The following is a 22625-nucleotide window of genomic DNA, read 5'->3' on the forward strand; positions in this document are numbered from 1 at the left end:
CCTTCACTGTCTAGCCCCTCCCTATCTCTGTAACCTCCTCCATCCCTACAACCATCTGAGAACTCTACATTCCTCCAACACTTGCCTCTTGCATATCTCCCCCTCCATTGGTGGCCGTACCTTCAGCCGTCTAAGCCCTAAGCTCTTGACTTCCCTTCCTAAACCTCTCTGCCTCTTTACCACTCTCTCCTGCTTTAAGGCCCTTCTGAAAATGTACCTCTTTGACCAAACTCTTAGTTACCCAATCTAATATCTCCTTCTTTGGCTCAGTGTCAATTTATGTCTGATTACGCTTTGATGAAGTGCCTCTAGTTTGTCTCTAATGTTTGTTTTTTAATTGTACTGCATTGTTATTTATTAAAATGTTCGGTCAGTAAGCTCTCTATCCGTAGGACTGTTTTTACCCATTTTTTTATAGTACTAACCTGTTTTGGAATCCAAGATCTCCAACTGGAAGAACTACAGCTGATGAACCTGGCAGCCATTAGCTGACATCAGGAGTATTTTTTTATGCAGAGGGTGAACAGCTGGAACGGCCTGCCTTGGCGAACAATTGAAGCCAGGATACTGGATTGGACTCATTTTAAAAACAAAACTGGATACTGCAGCTGGCAAGACGATAGGGCTGGTAATTTGGAAGGATAAGATAAATGAGGTGAGGGTTTTTTTCATTCATGAATATCTCATGATCTTGTGAAGTTGTATAATCTTAGAATCTACAGACCCTCTGTCAAGCAATGGATTTTCAAGCTTGGTGGAAGGTGCCAGTAACAAAATATTTTGTGTAGAAAGTTTCCTTCTGTTGATGTGAATGTGAAGCCTAGTGCTCCAGAATACTCAGTTTTAATGAAAATCTATCACATCGCCACACGGAGATTTTCTACACAAAGCAATTAGGCCTAGGCTTTCAGGACCCTCTCATCAGTTTTCCAGAGGATCTGGGTCGGAGAGGGCCATGACATTGGTTGGGGACACACTCTGCTCCATCCTCACCTCAACCCCTCCACCCCATTTCCTGGAGGAGGGACCGAGTTGCCCACCCACATATCCTGGGCACAGGCCAAATAGTGCAATACAGTCTCCACTGTATTTCCTGCCATTTGCTCTGTTTGAACCTTGGACACAGCAGACACCTATTAGGACTTGGCATCCAGTGTTCAAAGGCCTATGGAGAAGGCCTCGGAGGTTTTATTTAGCAGAGGGACCTGTCAATTGCTTTGAGGGTGGCTGTGCAAGGGACCCAGAAGGATGACCCAAAATTTTTCAGGCAGCTTGGAGACCAAGATTCCCTCACAGGAATGGCTTCGTCTGGCTGATTAGCTTCTGTAAGTTAGGACAGGACATAGATGAAGCATTGTTTAGAAAAGCCTTGAAATGTGGGTGGTGATTGCTGCCATCATCCTTGGAAGTCATGATGTGGAGATGCCGGTGATGGACTGGGGTTGACAATTGTAAACAATTTTACAACACCAAGTTATAGTCCAGCAATTTTATTTTAAATTCACAAGCTTTCGGAGGCTTCCCCCTTCGTCAGGTGAACGATGTTCACCTGACGAAGGGGGAAGCCTCCGAAAGCTTGTGAATTTAAAATAAAATTGCTGGACTATAACTTGGTGTTGTAAAATTGTTTACAATCATCCTTGGAGGGGGACCTGCCTCAAAGGCTGTTAAGAGTTTAGTGACAGATTAATCTGTTTCCAGGGAAGAGGGAGGGTCAAGCTATTCAATTCAAATACAAGCATCTTTTGTATCATTTAAAGTATATATTCGATTAGCAGCTGTATTTGCATGAGCAAGCACAATTTTGAATCCAATGAATAGTTCATGTCATATGAACAATGGCGGACAGGAAAAGACCCTCTGGTCCATCCAGCCTGTCCCACACAGTTGTGATACCTCTTGTAACACATTATATACACTCCCCAACCCACGCCATGTGATTTCCCGGGATGGGTGAAAAACCAAATGAAAAACCCAGGCCAATTTGGGGAAATAAAAATCTGGGAAATTCCTCTGCGACCCCTTTGCCGATCGAAACTAGTCCAGGAGATCACTTTGGCTTTGATAATGCCATGCATTACATTAACCTACCCTTTTGTACGAGGTGATCTCTGCCCCAGCCCAAAACAGGTCCAGCTCTCGCTTGAAGGAATTCAATGAATCGGCGTCCACCGCACGAGCCAGTAGCCTGTTCCAGAGGTCCACTATTCTCTGGGAAAAGAACCACTTCCTGACATTTAACCTGGATCTGGCCTTACACAACTTAAAATTGTGACCCCTGGTCCTCCCCAACCTGTTTAATTGGGACAAACTGTCAACTCGAACACAATTTATTCCCTTCATCATCTTATAAACTTCGATCAGATCACTCCCAAGTCTACGCTTCTCTAAAATGTGGAGTCCCAACAGTTTTAGCCTATAACGATAACTAAGATGCTTCAAACTGGGAATTAGTTTAGTGGCCCTCCTCTGCACCCTTTCCAAAGCCGCAATATCACCCACCATGTGAGGAGACCCAACTGGACACAGTATTCCAAATGTGGCCTGACCAAGGTCTTGTACAAGGACAAAATAATATGCTTCGTCTTATAGTCAATTGTTCAAAAATGCATCCCAACACCCTATTTGCTCTAGTTATCACTTCATGACGTTGCTCATGAACCTTTAGAGATTTATGCACTAGAATGCCCAGATCTCTTTCTTTCTCCACCAGCTTTAATGCTTTTTCCTGAATGTTGAACATTTGCCCTGCCTACATACATAACATTGCACTTTTCCAAATTAAACATCATTTGCCAGTCATGAGCCCAGTCCCCCAACACATCAAGATCCGCCTGAAGCAGTCGACCATTGTTTACAGTCCTGACACTCGCACAATCTTGGTATCATCTGCAGATCGTGCTCCCAACATCTAGATCATTTATAAAAATAGTAAAGAGCAACGGTCCCAACACCGATCCCTGCGGACACCACTGGTGACCGGTCTTCAAACAGATCCAGATCCATCTATAACTACTTTCTGTCTACGGCCTTCCAGCCAGTTCTCAATCCAGCTCAATATATTACCACAAACACCGCAGGCTTCGATCTTGATGCGAAACATCTTGTGCGGTACCTTGTCAAAAACATTTTGGAACTCTAAGTAGACAATGTCTACTGAGCTTTCCTTATCCACCATCTTGGTGACTTCTTCAAAAAATATTATCAAATTTGTAAGACATGACCATTTTTGAAGCCATGTTGGGTGTCCCCAGTATGACCCTCTCTATCTAAATAATCATATATTACATCCTTAAGGAGTCCATCGAACATCTTTCCTATTACTAATGTCAAATTAATGGGCCTATAGTTGCCCGGGTCCATCTTGTCTCCTTTTTTAAAGATAGGGACTACATTAGCCTTCTTCCAGTCTGCGGGAACTGTCCCAGAGTGCAGTGAGCTATTAAAAATACGGACAAGCGGCTCGCACAGCATGTGTCCCATCTCCCTGATGAGAAATACATGTTTGAATTCCCCATGTTCCAAGCTTTCTCAAAAGGAATTTGCACAGAGACAGCAATCATTCTGAAGCCAACAATGATACGACAGGCTGGAGACTCTGTGGTATTAAATAGCTAAGTAAGAATTAAAGGAATCAAGTTTCAAGGTTCAGTTTTATATTGAATATTAGCACAGGAGAAGCATCTTTATTGTTTTTGATATTCCAAGGAGAACAATAAAGTCTGTAAATCCACCGCTTATATTTATCATTTACCTGTTTAATGATCACTAAATCTACCAGGAGTTTATAATCTAAGGCACAATCTGTTAGAATAATTGTTATTGTGTTCTGGCCAATATTTATCCCTAAACCAACATCACTGAAAAACAGATCATCTGGTCATTATCACATTGCTGTTTGTGGGACCTTGTTAAGAATATAAGAACATGAGAAATAGGAGCAAGAGTAGGCCATACGGCCCCTTGAGCCTGCTCAGCCATTCAGTAAGATCATGGCTGATCATCGACCACAACTCCACTTTCCTGCCTGATCCCCATATTGCTTGATTCCCTTAGAGTCCAAAAATCTAGCTATCTCAGCCTTGAATATACTCAACGACTCAGCATCCAAACCCCTCTGGGATAGAGAATTCCAAAGATTCACAACCCTGTCAGAGAAGAAATTCCTCCTCGTCTCAGTCTTAAATGGACGACCCCTTATCCTGAGACCATGCCCCCTAGTTCTAAACTCTCCAGCCACCCTGTCAAGCCCCCTCAGAATCTTACATGTTTCAACCTCTCATTCTTCTAATCTCCAGAGAGTATAGGCCCATTCTACTCAATCTCTCCTAATGGGACAACCCTCTCATCCCAGGAATGAATCTAGTGAACCTCCGTTGCACCGCCTCTAAGGCAAGTATATCCTTTCTTAGGTAAGGAGACCAAAACTGTGCACAGTACTCCAGGTGAGGTCTCACCAAAGCCTTGTACAATTGTAGTAAGACCTCATTACACTTGTAAACCCCCTTGCAATAAAGGGCAATATGCCATTTGCCTTCCTAATTGCTTGCGCTACCTTCATGCTAACTTTTTGTGTTTCTTGTACGAGGACACCCAAATCTCTCTGAACACGAACAATTAATAGTTTCTCACCATTTAAAAAATATTCTGTTTTTCTATTCTTCCTACCAAAGTGAATGACATCACATTTCCCCACATTATACTCCATCTGCCACCTTCTCGCCCACTCACTTAACCTGTCCATATCCCTTTGCAGACTCTTTACATCCTCCTACAGCTTGCTTTCCCACCTAGCTTTGTATCGTCAGCAAACTTGGATACATTACACTCGGTCCCTTCATCTGCGTCATTAATATAGATTGTAAATAGTTGAGGCCCAAGCACTGATCTTGCGGCATCCCACTAGTTACAGCCTGCCAACCTGAAAATGACCCGTTTATCCCTACTCTCTTTTCTGTCCGTTAACTAATCCTCTATCCATGTTAATATATTACCCTCAACCCCATGAGCCTTTATCTTGCGTAACAACCTTTTATGTGGCACCTTATCAAATGCCTTTTGAAAATCCAAATATATTACATCCACTGGTTCCCCTTTATTTACCTTGCTAGTTACACCCTTAAAAAATTCTAATAAGTTTGTCAAACACGATTTCCCTTTCATAAAACCATGTTGACTCTGCCTAATCATATTATGATTTTCTAAGTGCCCTGTTACCACTTCCTTAATAATGGATTCCAGCATTTTCCTGACGACTGATGTCAGGCTAACTGGCCCGTAGTTCCATGTTTTCTCTCTACCTCCTTTCTTGAATAGCGGTGTTACATTTGCTACCTTCCAATCCACTGGGACCGTTCTAGAATCTAGGGAATTTTGGAAGATCACAACGAATGCATTCACTATCTCTGCAACCACCTCTTTTAGAACCCTAGGATGTAGGCCATCAGGTCCAGGGGATTTATTGGCTTTTAGTCTTATTAGTTTCTCTAATGCTTTTTCTCTACTGATATTAATTATTTTAAGTTCCTCAATCTCATTAGCCCCTTGGTTCCCCACTATTTCTGGTATGTTTTTTGTGTCTTCTATCGTGAAGACAGATACAAAATATTTGTTTAACATCTCTGCCATTTCCTTATTCCCCATTATAATTTCTCCTGACTCAGCCTCTAAGGGATCAATGTTTACTATTGCTACTCTCTTCCTTTTTACGTACTTGTAGAAGCTCTTACAATCCATTCTTATATTTCTTGCTAGTTTACTCTCATATTCTATTTCCTCCCTTTTTATCAATTTTTTGGTCATCCTTTGCTGATTTCTAAAATCCTTCCAATCCTCAGGCTTACTACTCTTTTTGCAACATTATAGCCCTCTTGTTTTAATCTAATATTATCCTTAACTTCTTTAGTTAGCCACAGATGAATCACTTTTACTGTGGAGTTTTTATTTCTCAATGGAATGTATATTTGCTGAGAATATTGAAATATTTCTTTAAATGTTTGTCATTGCTAATCTACCATCATACCTTTTAATCTAATTTCCCAATCTATCTTAGCCAATTCGCCCCTCATACCTATGTAATTGGCTTTATTTAAGTTTAAGACTCTAGTTTCGGACTTAAGTATGTCACTCTCAAACTCAATGTGAAATTCTAACATGTTATGATCACTCTTACCCAGGGGATCCTTTACTGTGTGATCACTAATTAACTCTGTCTCATTACACAATACAAGATCTAAAATTGTTGTGTGCATATTAGCTGTTGCTTTTCCTATATTTACAACAGTGACTACACTTCAAAAGTATTTAATTAGCTGTAAAGTGCTTTTGGGACGTCATGAGGTCATGAAAGTCGCTATATACGTCTTTTTCTGGCTTATGAAATCAAAGAGATCATGTGGTGACATCTGATATGCCTAGAAAGTAAAAGTGAAGTGGGTAGTCTGTTCGATCTCTGGGGCTGGCTACATTTACCTAGATGTTGGGCGAATGATGGCTTACTCTGGCTAGTAGGGAATGTGAAGTCCTCTTTCAGGAGTGGTCATTGACTGTGATCACAAGGAAAGTATTGACTGTAGCAACAGAACCTTCAATGGAACTCAAGTTCTCAGAGTAACTCAGAAGTTCTCGTGAAAAGTCTATAATGTTAAATGTTAATCTGCCTTTTTTTCTTTTGGTCACCAATAGATCTGCTCAACATTTTCTGTTATCATTTCTCCCTTAACTGTATTGATGGAAATCCCCACAAGGAAACTAAGAATTTGAGGATTGGGTACACACAAAAGTCAGTGGAGGGTAACCAAAAGGTGTATAGGCAGGGGCAAAGGAATAATAGAACAGCAGATTGCAGATATTAGCAAGAGGGCTTTAAATCTTTTTTAAGCCATGTAAGACGAAGATGAAGTATTACAGGCCAGATAGGTCCTTTAAGTTGGATAGAAATATTACACAGGATCAGGAGATGTCAAATGTGCCAAATTAATTCTTCACATCATTCCTTATGGATAAAGATTTGCAGACATTCCAGAGCCAGCCATTTTGGCACAGGAAACTGGAACATTCATAGAAGTAATAAGATGTGTGTCATTAAGAAACACAAAAAATTAACCCTTGGACTGCTGGCTGATCCACGGAAAATCCGATCTCCTGGGCAGCTATATTTTTTATTTTGCATAATTCAACATTAAAGGAGTCCTAATATTACAATTACAAAGCTAGGACTAACATTATTATTGCAATATTATCCTATTACAATTAAAATAAAAAATGAAATACTAGTTTAAGTACAATTATAAAATATTTAAACTCTCTCCCCTTCTCCATTCTCTATTCCCATTCTCATTCGTCTATATTTACGATTTTAAAATGGCTTTAGCTTTCTAATACCTTCTAATCTACAATCTTTAACTTAAAAATGAATACATTTAAACCTATATGTTTTCTTCTGCATTCCAGGTTCCATTTCGGAGGTGGGATCCAATCTGAAAAAAATTGCTCCTTGATTGGCTGAGCGTTTAGCTGCATAGGTTGTTTTCCAGCCAATCAAGGCCAGTAAATCTACATGCAAATCTGATACTTTCAGGATCAAATAATAAAGCACTATTACTCGATGAATTATCTCATCCATCAGACTAGCAGCTCAGTTGCGCTCAGACAAGATAATGGCCCCAAATATCCTCAGGCCTGCTGTGTTGACGTAAATGCAGTGGAGCAATTGGCATTGACCTGCACTCCTGACCCAGCCAGAGTATCAGTGGTCAGGGTGGGGTCATCTAGTTTATATATTTCTGGCAGGCACCCACACCAACATGGATGCCTGCTAGAGGAGTGCGGGAGGCAGATGATGGGGCACAGGATGGTCGAATTGCGCTGCTCCACCATTAGAACATAAGAACATAAGAAACAGGAGCAGGAGTAGGCCACATGGCCCCTCGAGCCTGCTCCGCCATTCAATAAGATCATGGCTGATCTTCAACCTCAACTCCACTTTCCTGCCCGATCCCCATATCCCTTAAAATCCCTTAGCCTCGCGAAAACGGCTTCTTGCTGTCTGCCTCATCATTGAAATGCATTGAATGGCATGAAATTGCTGTATTGTGCGGTAGATATGAACTAAACTCGCAACAGAAAGTTAACTCTTGTCCATTCCAGTCTGAGTACCCTTTTAACAAAGTGATAAATGTTAATTACTGCCAATCAACCTCTCTGGCACTGAAACTTAACTATTACAAGTGTGGAGTCTCGTTCTTTCAGGTTTTAATTGTTGTTGGACATTTTAAAATTATCAAATTTAAAATTAAAACTTTTTCTTTCCTTTTCCTTTCTGTCTCTTTTCTCTCTCTCTTAATCCAACCTTTCTTTCCCTCTCTATTTCTCTTTCTGTACCTGATTTGACATTGAATTCACCCACTCTAATTTACACTTCCTTCTCAGTCCTTGCGCTGTTAATTTCACAATCCTTCAATCTGATTGGTTAAGGAGATACCCTGTTGCCTGCCCTGTTCACTCAGGTCCCAGAAGCCCTCTTCCCCTCACTGCGACCTTATCACCTCACACTTTCAGCAACTTGCCACGCAAAAAAATTAAAACCTAAACATGCAAGGTCAAGTCTAACAGCAGACACTGTTACAGCAAGTCTAGGCCCAACATCTCCCTCAGGAGACTGATTAGATTGGGTAGAGAGCAGAATAGGGCAAAATGAACATGGTTTGTTGAGCTGAAAGGTGTTTTCTTATTTCATATTTGATTATATTCTGAACCAGAAAATCAGTAACCGCTTGTAGTTATCTGCTGGCTACAATTGCAATAAGCTTCATTAGGTGCACTCGGGGGTGGGAAAACTAAATGTTTGTCTTTCGTTGTCACAAGTGTCACAATCAATCATGAACTGGAACATCTAGTATGCTGGTTAAAACAATCTTTTCTGATTATCCCTCTGTTGTTGCTGATGAAGAATATCGATAATTTCAAGTTTTATTGTAAAATACTAGTGAACGACAAGTCATTAGAAAAATCAGCTAGTGGTTTTTGACCAATGCCCTTAAATAATGTATATTTGTAAAGAAAGTTGGATGCTTGTTGGTGCTGGGAAGAGTTAAACTGAACAAAATAACTTCGACTGTTTTCTTTCATGCCAACACCATTTGCTTGTGTGTTCACTTCTTCTATTAAAAGCCGTAATACTTCCGCCTACTTATGGAAGTTTAGCTGCTGTGTAATAAGCCCAGTATAACTTGTTTTCAATCCCTCTTCTCAATAGAGCCAAAGTATGACGGAGCAGTTACGGGTGTAGGAAGCAATCAGAGTCGGGAAATGATGTGCTGTTGCTCACAAGTGTTCCTTGGCTCCAGTTTCACAGTAAAATATTGGAGGGCTGAGTGCTGGGTTAAACATTAGACTGTGCCGCCACTCTGTATACACAGCTGTGGAAGGAATGAGTGAACGCCTTCAGCAGACAGGAAACATCCAGCTCCCACTCAGACCAAAATAACCAGCCTCTGTCAAATCTGACTACAGACCCTAATGTCAAGCAAATGCGCTTTTTTTTCTGAATGGTAGATTTATCCCAGCCTACTTAAAGATACCATATTTGTAACGGACAAGGTATATGTTGTATTACTGTACTATATTCCAAGTTATACTGCAGCACATATACGTCTGAAGATAAGAGCTTGCATATAAGAGAGTTTAACATTTGCATTTGACAAATCTAGATTATATATACCCCTCCCAAAGTACTTACCTTGTGTCTGGGGACTGTATCCCTGGGTCCTCGGTGGCAGCCCCGATTTTAACGGCCAGGTCAAAATTGGCCGAAGCTGCTTCCTGGATGCGTGTGCCGCTCGCTTAGCCACATTCCCGTCCTGGAGTTAAAATCAAGCCCAACCTGTTTTCCATTTCGAGTATGACACTTTCTACTTTGGATCATTTGCTAAAAATGTTCCCACCACAGAGATAATACAATAAAGACGAGAGGCTCATTTCCTGTCCCTCTAGTGAAGTGTTGCTGTTGCTGTGTCAGTAACGGAGGGTTTACGCAGTCCTATTGCCTGCCCACTTTCAGCTGTGGGAAAATATACAAGATCTGTTCCCGGTGACATCTATTAATGTTTCCTAAAGTGAAGGGAGACCACAGGGCAGTATTTGTTTACAAGTCTGTTTCCATAACAACTTTTAATTTTGATAAATAATCTCTCCTCTGTCTCCACTTCAGGATGCACTAATGCCTTATCTATAGTATGTGAAGAGCACATTTCATGGATCTTTTTTATTTATTCATTTTCGGCAAGGCTGGCATTTATTGCCCATCCCTAATTGCCCAATCGCTGTTTACAACTGAGTACCACTTCAGAGGGTAGTTAAGAGTCAATCACGTTGGTATGGGAATGGAGTCACAAATAGGCCAGACTGGGTAAGCTCCGCAGGTTTCCTTCCCTAAAGGACATTAGTTAACCGGTTGGGCTGTTAATGACAATCCCACAGCTTTCCTGGTCATTTTTATTGATACCTGCTTTTTATTTCCAGATTTCTTTTAAACTGAATTCAAATTCTCAACTGCCATGATGCAATGTTGCTGTGTAACCAGCCTCGAGGAAGTGTTCAGAATGATGAACGACTCCTCTGATTTTTCCCTGTCCTTGCTGAGATCGGGAACTCATCATGACAGAAACTACTGTTTGACCCCGTGTTGTATCACTCTGTGGAGAATCATCTCATCACTCCGATATCCTGTCAAATCCTTCCCTCTGGCCTTTTTCTAAAACCTCTTTGAAGGCAGCAGCTGTCGGCCATTTCCCTCATTCAACAAGTGAGCAGCATTGACCTCGTATGGATTTGGACAAGCTAAATTTAGAAAATCTAAATCAAAAGCACAAATGGTGTTTGTAAGGATAACAACAAACAGCCAGTAATGTGAGCTCACACTAGTATTGAGGATGGGTGGATACAGCTGATTTAGTGGGTTAGCTTGTTACACTTTCAGGTCTGAGACTTGGAGCACGATCTTTACTCGGAGCCGGGAACCCAGCGGGTGGGTAAATGCTCGCATGGGGAACCCGGAAATCAAGTGAGTGCGTCACCAATTGCAACCACAACTCCACTGAAGGTAATTATTTTTGCTTCCTGGTTTCTTGTGCGACAGCCAGCCAGATTGACAGGCTGTCTGCCAGTCGGTAGGAAAAGGAACTATGAGGAGGGAGGGGAGGAGAGAGAGAGAGAGAGAGAGAGAGATCGTGGGCGGTGGACGATGTTGGGGGGGAGGGGGCCTTGGAGAAGATCCAGGGGCATGGAGGTGATTGGATCAATAATTGGATGCAGATTCGGAGGTTGGATATCGGATGGAGAATCGGAGGTGGGGGGTTGGAGATCTACCAGCAAGGGAGAGGGTCTCGGCCATTGGGAAGGGGGACTTGGCCATTGGGGGAGTCTACCATCGAGGCGGTGGGGGGGGGGGTGGTTGGCTGATTGCAGGGGTCCGATCATGCCAGGTGAGCTTGTTGTGCCTGGATGGAGCACTCCTGCTCCTCCTAGCCTACAAGCAGCGCAATAAAGGCACTCGTCTCATGAATCCGGCCCGTCTCGCCTGCTTTCACCTGACGAGAATCAGAAGCCGTGGGAAACCCGTGTAGGTGAGCTTAAATTCGTTTGAACTTTAAAATCCACAAAAAATTAAGTACCTCAGCTATTTCATTGAGGTAAATTGCCCCTTTAACAATGTGCTGCCGGCATTAAGTGGGGACAGAACTTCCAGGTTTTGGACATGTGCACATCCAAACGGTTCTGGGTTAGAACCGGAAGTGGGCGCGTTGGAGCTGGTTTGAAGCCCACTTCAAAAAACTGTTATTTTTTACCTCCTATCCACCCCCAACCCACCCATTCTTTGGGGTTAAAATTACCCCCTTGTACTCCAATCCAGCTCAGGCTTTGGAAAATAGTTTTGGTAGTGTCAACTCACTTCTTATTGTCATAGAACCACCCAGATGGACCACACTGTGTTTTCTCGTCCTGTATGTAACACAAAACTACCTGTATAACTGAGCATAAATCGTCAACCTCATTCAGCAAGACCATAATAATGGCTGGTGTACGAAATGGATTTGTCACATTGCTACACCAGGGGATGCTGCTCAGAAGTCAGGTTCAAGGCGCTGTAGAGGGAGCTTTACTCCAAATGTAACCCACGTTGTACCTGAGCTGGGTATACTTGATGTTAAAGCACTGACACCCTTCATCATGATGAGCACAAAAAATAAACAAACATTTTAAAAATGCATCGAGACAATCTTTTTTTTTGCCACTTTAACTCCGATTTAATATCCTCTTCTGAGGCCAAAAGCAGCAGAGCTTCACATACGTAGGACTTTGGGACATACAGCTGCAATCCCACAAAAGCTCAGCACTTTTCCACCCCAGACATAATCCGAGAGTGGATGTACCTAGTCCCAGACTTGTGCAGCTGCAGTCCTTTTGGATTCAGTAACATGTCGAGTTTGTCAAGACTGAAGCCATGTGTACACCAGGCCTTGTACCTCTGTGGTTGGGATTTTTTAAATGTAGAAATCTTTGGAAAAAAATGAAGCCTAAGACTTGGTTCAAGACCAGTTAAGTAGAAGGTGGTCAAACCACACAAACTCAGGCATCTGAACCACATAAATTTTACTTGCATTTGTGCCACATTTATTTTTTTAATGCCACATTATTTTTTTTGTGTGTATGAGAATGATAGTTATTAATCCAGTTAACCTGATTCATGCAAAACAACTCCAGGTTGGTACCTGAGTCAAGCACATCACCAAACTTTATTTGAACAGCTCAAACTCAGATTTCTAATCTGCTTCAGAGCTGATTCCCTGTGTTTGTATGCCTTCTTCACTGATCAGTTAACCTGTCTGGTCTCCATGGAACTCAGTTTTAATGTCACTCAAGTTACTTACATCATAGCGTTACACATCTGGGTTTTTGCTGTTGAAGTATATATCGGCATATTTGTTATGAACAGAATGGATAATTCCCCAATGCTTTGATAAATGCTTCGACACATTTTGATATATCCTTTGACAGAAGGGAAATACTTAAGTTCCAAATGGAGCTCTGTTTGAAGTTTTAGCCATGTCAGGAGTGGATTCTTCCACATATTTTGACGACATCACCAGCACCATAGCAAGCTTATGAACACCAGTTACAATCCTTCATGTAAACATCCAAATGTTAGAGAATTTGCGGGGCACCTGAAAGCATCAACGAATGTTAGAAACAGACAGAAGTGGATAATCGTGAATCATAATTGATATTGAATTTTACGTTAAAAAATCTTAGAAATGCGCTTTGAACACAGGCATCTTTAAAAGGCTTAAGCTACTTCCGACCATTATAACCTGCAACACTGCTAATGTTCAGAGCTACTTAGAAAAGTATAAGGAGAACATTATTGTTACGAGTTTTCAACATTCAACACACAATATGGGCCTGCTCAGGCTGCAAAGTAATTAAACCAAATGAATCCAAACCTGATGCTGTGATAAACTATGAACTGTTATTACTAAATGACTACTTTACAAGAGGTCAACAATTCTTTCTGGTGACAATGAATGGGAGTGAAATTGGGCAGTGTAGCGCACATTTTGTAGATGCTACGTGGACATCTAAGCCCCGAAAATGGCGTCCGAGATGCGTGCGCACATTTCCGATATGAAGTGAGCAGGACGCCATCTTGGTAAAGGCGTTTGCATACACGCACCTAACGAACGCCGGCAGCATGTAGAGTAGGGAGATTATGGCGTGAATCAGTGTGCAACGCTGATTTAAAGGGACTGCTCCTATTTTGCAAGTCCACACTCCAACTAACTTAACCTCGCACGGGTGAACAGGACTTAAACGGCATGAAGGATCCCCCCCAGCGCTATTTAAAGGGATCATATAGGAGTTACAGGTTAGTTGCTGGATTATTTCTTCTGGCTGCTGGTGCAATTGTACGTGTTTTTGGAAGTTTCCCATACTTGGCTAAAGTTGCAATGTTCTATAGAGAGTGGTCTGGCTGGTCTTGCAGTACTGTTAGTGGCTTTTAAAATAGTGTGCTGAAAATGTTGCTTTCAGACATGGATGACCTGCTAGGGCTTCCTCTGGGAATTGAATGTGACTGGGAGAATGAAGAGAGGCCACACAGACCAGGATAAGCTACGAGAAGAGGGAGGAGGAAGTGCAGCAGGAAGTGGAGGAAAAGGCAGGAAGGCTACAAGGCCCTTTCTGCCTGGGTTTTGCGTGATCAGATTATTAATGAGCGAAATAAAAACAGAAAATGCTGGAAATACTCAGCAAGTCAGACAGCATCTGTGGAGAAAGAAACAGATTTAGCATTTCAGGTCGAAGACGTTTTGTCAGAGTATTTCCAGCATTTTCTGATTTTATTTCAGGTTTCCAGCATCTGCAGTATTTTGCTTTTGGTTTATCTTTGAGCGATACCAGTAATCTCAATGACACCTCCCCATTCACCAACAGGTCCACACTCCTTACCTTTCCTCTCCCACATGACCATCAAATCGTCCTCCATATGATTACACATTGCTTCCTCCTGCAGCTCATCGCAGAAATAAAAACCACCAACAAATGCAAATTCAAATCCACATTTATAAATGAACACATGAAATGATTCAAATAAAATGAGATTATTCATCCTTGTGCATTCCCTTAGTGCGTGTTGTTCATGTGCATTTACCTTTCCTAGTGCTCCTACGAGGTGCATTCGCAGTGGATGGAGCATGGGTGGTGGGAGGCTGCTGGCCTTCGATTGAGAAACGTGCAGATGGCCTTGGAGGATAACCTCGAGCAGCTCTGGGCCTAGAGGGCCCTGCTTCAGACTGCACCATCTCGGCCTGGGCTGCAGCAGTCTGGCCTGGCTGGCTGACAGGCAACAGCCGGGGCACTGGTGGAGTGGCAGGGGTGGGAGCAGGAGTGCTGTCATCCTGAAAGAGGACAGCAGGATCGTCTTCCATGGCGCCACTGGCACTCTCCTGGGGCGGCGCCTCAGCAATCCTGGTTATCTGTTGGAGAACAGATTGCTGGAGTGCTGTGACACCCTGGAAGCCCCTGATGGCCAGCACTGTCTCCTCCATGGGGGTTAGGATGTGCAGGGGCACCTCCGGTATCCTTTCAACAGTGGTACCCAGAGCCACAATAGCAGCAGTCTGAGCTTCCAAGGCAGCAGTCAGATCTTTGACGGAAGAAGTTTGTGCTGTAATGGAAGTTGTGACATTGGTCATCCGATGCTGCATCATGGTGGGTTCCACAGGTGTGCTGAAGGAGGTGGCCACCCGTTCCATGTGGGAAAGGATGGGCTCCAAGCTCCGCACAAAACCCTGTACCAAGTTGGAGCTGGACTCCTCCATGCCCTTTGACATTGTGCGAAGGCTTTCCAGTGCACCAAGCATTTGGCTGTGTGTGCCTATCAGCCGTCTTTTGTAGCCTGGCCCATCAAAGTCATCATCTGAATCCTCTGCAGCAGAACTAGTGAGCGACCTCACGCCCTCCAGCGAGCTGGCACCCGCGGTATCCTTTCCCCCCGCCCTGGCTCCCGCGGACTTGTGCCTGGTGTCTCATCACGTGCAGATCCCTCCTCTATCCTAGCCTCTAAATTACGCACAGTGTCAGTGTCTAAACTGGTGGCTGCGAGTGTAAGATCGAGTGATGGTGTATCTTCATCATCACAATCGTCTTCCTCTGCATCCTCTGATTGGGCAGGTTCCAGTTCCTGGGTATCTGAAATGACAAAGGGACACGGGTTGAGTTGTGGTGAGGGGAGAGGAGAAAGTAAGAAGTGCGTATTTACATCATCAGCAGCACGTGAGTCAGAAAAGATTGTGGGATGAGGGAGAAGTGAGAAGCAAGAAGGAGGATTAGGTATGCAGAGACCCTCATCATCGATCCCTCCAGCACCTCCAGTGGCCACGGCCTCAGCGATGGCCCTTCCCATGATGGCCAGCGCTGTCTCCTCCATGGGGGTAAGGGCGCGTGTAGGTGCACCTGATTACCTTAAAGAAGAAGGTAAATTTTAAAATCAGAGCTTGATTAACCACTGGCCTAAGAGTAACCATTTGCCAGAGCTTTTTTTTAATGACGACATTACTTTAGGATAAAGCTGCTGCACTTCCATCCTACATTTTTATTAGCTTTGTGTTCCCTGCCTCTGTAGAATCTAAATTTAGTCTGCAGGGTTCATATTCTTCAATATTGTAAAATGCTTACATTACACGTTATAACTTTTGCAAAGGAACCACATCTGAATATGACTCCTAAGGGAACAAACTTATCATTTGACATCAATCTCTCTGAGTCCAGAGCAGCTTCCAATGCACACACATCACTGCCTTCATGTAACATCTGCAGAATTCATCATCTGTCATTATTTTTGAATGCTGACTGATCAGAAAATACAGTTGAAGGATGGATAGAAGTACCACGTTCTTTAATGTTGTATACTGTTAGAACAAACAACTCAAAAAAAAATTACATTTTGGGGCAGCTTGGCTCGGTTGATAGCACTCCCACCTTTGAACCAGAAGATTGTGGGTTTGAACCCTGCTCCAGAACTTGAGTTGATACTTGACCAAGGCTGATACTGTGGTGCAAGTCCGAGGAAACATTGCATTGTCAGAGAGGACATTTAAACTCTCCACAACCTGCCTAGTGGAGACATGGTCCTCATTGTATTTGACCTCTGCCTCAGTGTTTAGTGCCCGAAATGGTATCATCAGCCATAGCAGCAGGGGCTAGGCCTTGTCCACCATCAACCGACCATCAGGCCGATCACCTTCCCCGAATGTGCAGGCTGTGTCTGAGTTCCATCGTGCATTGAAACAGCGTGCGTTGCATTAACGTGCAGGATCCGCAAATGGGCATCACACACCACCTGAACATTGAGGGAATGGAAACCCTTCCTATTGACGAAGCTCTGTGCATCCTCATGGGTGAACTTGAGTGCCTCGTGTGTGCCATCGATCGCTCCAAGCACCTTTGGGAAGCCAGCTATCTCGTAGAATTCCGGTGACCTCTGCCGTTGCTCCGCCAGTGTTATGTCAAATTTAATGAAGTCATTCACCCTGCGGAACAGGACGTCTGTCACCTGCCGGATGCTGGCATTCACTGCTCCTTGGCTGATCCGGGACTGGTCCCCTGTCGAAGCTTGGAAGGAGCCACTCCTGCAGAAGTTCAACATTGTCGTGATTTTCAGCTCCACAGCGATCGCCGTGCTGGTTGACGATCGAGGCTTCAGGTCCTCCCTAAGTAACTCGCAGAGCTGGTCGATTGCCACCTTGGTCAAACGTAGATGGCACACAACCAGCTCCTTGACATCTCCTCATAACTCAAGCGAGGCCTGTACACACAAATGGAGTAACTGCGGATGGGGGTGAACTCTCTGCCTGGGCAACCTCACTCATTGGGCCTTGAGTCTATGGGCTTCGAGCCTCCGCAGTTCTCTCTCCTCTCTCTCCTCCTCCTCCCCCCTTTTCTTCACCACCTCCTCCTCCTCTTTCAGCAATATAAAGACGAGAGGTAGAGCAAGAAAGTGCGCCATTTTAAATTAAATGAAGCTCGAAAGAAAACTAAAAGAAATGCTACAATGTTTAACCATATTTAACTTTTTAACTATTTTAACTCTTTCTCTCAATTATGCTGATGTACGATTTAACTGTTTCCATTAGTGTCAACTGCTACAGGCCTGTACCTTGCGAAAATGGTTGCTGGTGACTGCAGGAAGGTTGGAGTCTCACGACTATGGGTGCTTGATGGTGTGGCTGTGCACCGAAAAAAACAAGTGTAATTTGATGACCCTCCTTGAGGCTGAAAACGGGCGCAAACTGCGGAAACTCGCCATCCTCGTTGCTTTGATCAGGGGCCGTGGCCAGTTTTGTGGGCGGGGCCGGCTTCAGTGTGATTTTTTTTTGAGCCAGCGCAAAAGATCGCGGAAACTCAAATTATGCTGGGCGTTTTACACTTGGCCAGATTGCACTGATAAAGCCAACACAAACTAGCAGAAACTCTAAGCCTCTGTATGGTCCAGATGGATATTAAAGATGGCATTATTCATCAGAAGAGCAGGGGGGGTTTCCCAATTTCCTGGCCAACGTTCCTCCTTCAAAGATCACAAAAGTACAGAACAGATTAACTAGCCGTTCATTTCACTGGCGTTTGTCGGGTCCTGTCAGTGCACAATTGTTGCCTCATTTGACTACAGTCACTACCCTTCAAAGTAATTGTATATGAAATAGAAACAGAAAATGCTGGAAACACTCAGCAGGTCTGGCAGCATTTGTGGAGAGAAGAAGGTAAGGTTAACACTTCAGGCCGGTGACCTTTCGTCAGTACCTTCGTATACGAAGTGCTGTGAGACATTTCTGAGTTACTTCATAAAGTGCTATATAAATCCAAGATACGTAATAATGGAAATACACAGCAGGTTCATAAGAACGCTAAAGTAAAAAGAGAGATTAATGTTTCGAGGTGTACACCTCTCTACAACTTACTACATATCTGTTTTTATTCTCAGATTTCCAGCATTTGCAGGTTTTTTTTAATTGATATAAATTCAAAGTTCTTTTTTCTAATTGCAATCTTTAAGGAATTATATGTAAAATAATGTACCAAATCATAGTTAAAACGAAGCTAACATATCAAACAATACATTTTCTCAAAGAAACCCAAGTACTTAAAGCTTAACAGGTAGCTACTTTATTTTGATCTCGTTTCTATACTGAATAGATTGGCATTTAATGCTTCCTTCAAACCTACATCAACATTTATCTTGACACAAACATATTCTTCTGGCTAAGTGACAAAAGTGACTTATTTTTCCTTTCAATTCCTCTTGAGCTTGCAAAAAAAGTACTTTCATGTGCACCCAGCTTCCTTCTGAAGCAAATTCGCCATTAATCACTTCTCTTGACATCAATACGATGGCCTTGGATAAAACTATTGGCTTAATCAGCCACTTCCCTGAGGAAACTCCAGGCTCTTTTAGTGATGATTCACAACAGGCAACGCTCTCTTTTTTCCCTCCTCCCCAGAGCAGTGACGTTTTTTTTTTCATACTCCGTGCAGTTGGCTATACAGGAAACAATAACAGCTTAATCTCAACAAAAGTTTCCTTCCTGCACTACAGCACTTTTCAGGTATTCAAAGGCAGCCAAAGAAATCAACTGCTGCTTGAGCCAAGAACAAGCCATCGTGGCCAATTAGCCTCAGCTTTTTGTGCTGGAGTTAAGGCTAAAAACAGGAGAATACTTTTCCCTTTCATGTCAATGTGTTCAAACTCTTTTGTGCATTTAATCTCAAACTAATTATGATTGCTGACATCTGCAGATGCCACAACCTCATAGGTTTAGTGAGTGTGTTGCAGCTACCCCGTGTGGTACGCTGCTGGTTTTTAAAATCCAAAAGTGGAGCCTTCATTTCCTTCATGTTGTTTCTTTCCTTTCTCCACCTTGCTTTTAAATCATCACCGTCATCTCCTGTCACCACACTTCTTTCCTTCAGTAGGGATGCTCTAGGTCTGGGATTTCTCCACGATGTTTGTCACTACCATTGGGATGGTTGGAGATACATTGAAATTTAAAGTCAGTGGAAAAGAAGATCGAGCGGAGTTTAAAACAGGCTGCCAATTTGTTATCACCCATTTGTACCCCAATATGCCAGATTGGCTGCACTGGCCCTGTTATTTTCTTATCCCTTCTCAGAGATGGAAGACTCTGGTACTAGGAATATTTTGTACAAAATTTCCACACAGTCTCAGTTCATTGCACATTACAGAATATATGGTACATTACAATTACATGGCACTTACAGTTACATGCACTGAGGGTCTGACACAGTTCAGCACACTGAGTATTACTGCTCGCTAACAGGGCTGAGATCATTCAGCAGGAAGTGTTCTGACAGCAGTCTGATTAACAGTTGGCATGTTTTGCAGGTAGACAGATTCAAGAGTGACATTTGAACTTAGGCCCTTCTTGGGAATCATGCTATAATCACTATTTCAGAATTTGCTATAGTTTTGTTGAACTGCTTCATCTGTATTAACTTACATTTGTCCTTGGCATGAAATACATCTGAGTCAGTGGAAGCAATACATTGACACTGTTTACATCAAGAAAATATGATTTTTTTTGGTCATAGATTCAAGCTAGTCATCAAAATCGGAAAAATGATTATGATAGCCTGCACAGAGTTACGTAGCTGGTGAGTTGCCAGCTAGTTTTGTGTCGCAAATGGTATTGTTGACAATTCTAGAAATAGAGATCAATAATGGAACTGTCCAATATCGGCTGGCTGCATGAAACCAGGAAACCCAACGCCTAACACCTGCCACTAACAAATTGTTGTTTGGCGATTCAACATGGTGTAAATAGAAACGGCATCAAATTCCTAAATAAATAGTGGAAAATCACTCTCCACCGTCCAACGAGCAACTTGTTAAATTAGCAGACCTACCCCGCAAACTAATTAGCAGACAACTTGTTGCTGTCCAATGACTTGGTCTAACTTGGGTCAATGAAATACAAACTAAAAGTTTGCCACACAATCTTGTAAAGATTATCCTGTTACATATACTGATCCTAAGGGAAGAATTGGACACTATTTTCCCTTTTGATTTTATAGAGGATAATGAGTAATTACAAGGCAGTAAATTCACTGAGGGGTTCAGATGACATCATAAACCACAAGAGCCAAGCTTAGATGGTTCATAACCGTCATTTGAACTGGAGATTAAATTACTGCCTGAAATCACTCTCATATATTTGTTATCTTTTATAATATGTATTGTGAAGTTAATGGAAACAGTTTTATTTAATTTTACTCATTTGGTGGGCAGGAAACTCCATGTAACATCCTTGCTTAAGTCTTAATGACTGTGATGAAATCACTGCAATTTTATTAAGTGATAATTTGAAGCAATTACCAGAAAATAACAGTCAGTGCATGCAGACTATTGCTGAATCCAATTTTACTCCAGTTTATTTCTGCTCATATCATTCTATGCCATCATCTCATGCTGGCACAATTGAAAAAAGCACAACCTTCTGACGAGTCAAATGGGGTGAGATGTATGAGCTGGTAGTTTCTTCCACAATGCTGGGATGTGTCACCCAGCAACAATCGAGGAGCGACTCATCTTACAGCTGCACAGAGGATTGACCATGATTAATACAGGAACTCGTGTTCGGAAGCTCTCTCCCTTGGCTCAGTTGGCAAAGGCTGTGTGTAACAGAGAGGTAAGGCCCCAGATTTGGTTCTGAGTTAGTTGATCTCAGGGTTGCAACAGTTAGGCTAACTGCCTATGAGCTGGGATGAGGAATTAAAAGTCAGATCTGCCAGTCCTGATCGCCTTGCAGCGATTCTTTGAGGGAAAGTACATACGTGTGAGTGAGGCGAAGGTGGGGCTTGGTTGTGATGCTCCCTCATGTCAAATAGCCAACCAACATTCACCCAAAGCTAGCACATGAAAACTGGCCAGAGGGTGGCCATCATCTGTGGAAAGAGACCTTACATAATTCATTACCTTCAGGAGAGGAGAAAATTTGGTGTGGGGGTTGAGGGCGGAGGGGAGAACCCAAGGCACAAGTGATAAAATTGCCCTGTGTGCATACTGTTAGTGCACATTTAGCATGTAATGCAGACTTTTACTGCAAGTCCCCATATTGTTAAATGCTATTGTAATAGATTTGGGGACATTGACTAAAGCATTAATTGATCAATGATTAAGGGATAGAGCGAACTAAAATAAGCCAGATGGCTCGATTGCATATTTAAAAATCTTGTACTCCTCGGAAGAAAATTTTCTCTGTGTACTGTGTAACAAAACTCGATCTTTATAAACGAGTGTTTGATTTTGCTATACATAGTGGTAATTAGTCATTGAATAAAATTTCCATATTTGTTAGTCATATTTATCAGTTCAGAGCTTTTTTGATGTGAGTCAAATGTTCGCTGTGGTCACTGGTCTGAGACAGATTTGGTGACCAAAAGCCTGTGTAGCACTAACAGCGTTGGTGTCAGAGACTGATGCTCGTCATATCCTAAACGATTGTTTGGAATCACCCTGCCTGATAACAACTGGACTATCTGAAACTCTCAAGATAATTGCATCAATTTGTGCACGACAGGCCCCAGAAAAGGATTACGTTGGCCATTCCGCATGTTCAGCCAATTTTAGGAGGTCACGGATCCTTTCACTGTGTGGAGTCAGATTCATCCATTTCCCCAAGTCGGAAGAGCGGTGCCCTGTCTTTATGCGATTGCTGCATTTCCACAGATTGTGCTTTGATTCAATGTTGAGATACAAGCCACTGTGACAGATCAATCTCGTAAGAGACACTGGGACTAATTCTTCTCCCACTGGCAGGTTAGTGCTGCAGCGGTTCTTCTGCCTACCCACATAACACCACTGCTAACCCGCTGATTAGCCCTGCAGGGTGGGTTTGCAGCTGTAATACCACTCCTGACAGGTGTACTGCAGCTAGGAGGGAGGAAGGCAAAGGGAGGGAAAGTGCTGCTGCAGCCAGTTAAAGGAAGCATCATTTGTTTCAGCTGCGGGCAGCACAACTGCTAGAGGGGAGGGGGTGGCGGAGGAGCGGGTGTCA

At 42.8% G+C, this 22625-nt stretch overlaps 1 long non-coding RNA gene across 1 annotated transcript in view; it reads right to left on the reverse strand.

Moving 5' to 3' along the window:
* LOC137326995 (uncharacterized) overlaps positions 1–10003 on the reverse strand; it is a 62824-nt gene extending 52821 nt beyond the window's left edge. Inside the window, exon 1 of the long non-coding RNA XR_010964323.1 lies at positions 9740–10003. This is a non-coding gene — a long non-coding RNA (uncharacterized lncRNA). The remainder of the gene's footprint in view (positions 1–9739) is intronic.
* Between the last annotated feature and the right edge of the window lie 12622 nt (positions 10004–22625).

This window comes from Heptranchias perlo, chromosome 11 (assembly GCF_035084215.1).
Source record: "Heptranchias perlo isolate sHepPer1 chromosome 11, sHepPer1.hap1, whole genome shotgun sequence".
Classification (NCBI taxonomy): domain Eukaryota; kingdom Metazoa; phylum Chordata; class Chondrichthyes; order Hexanchiformes; family Hexanchidae; genus Heptranchias; species Heptranchias perlo.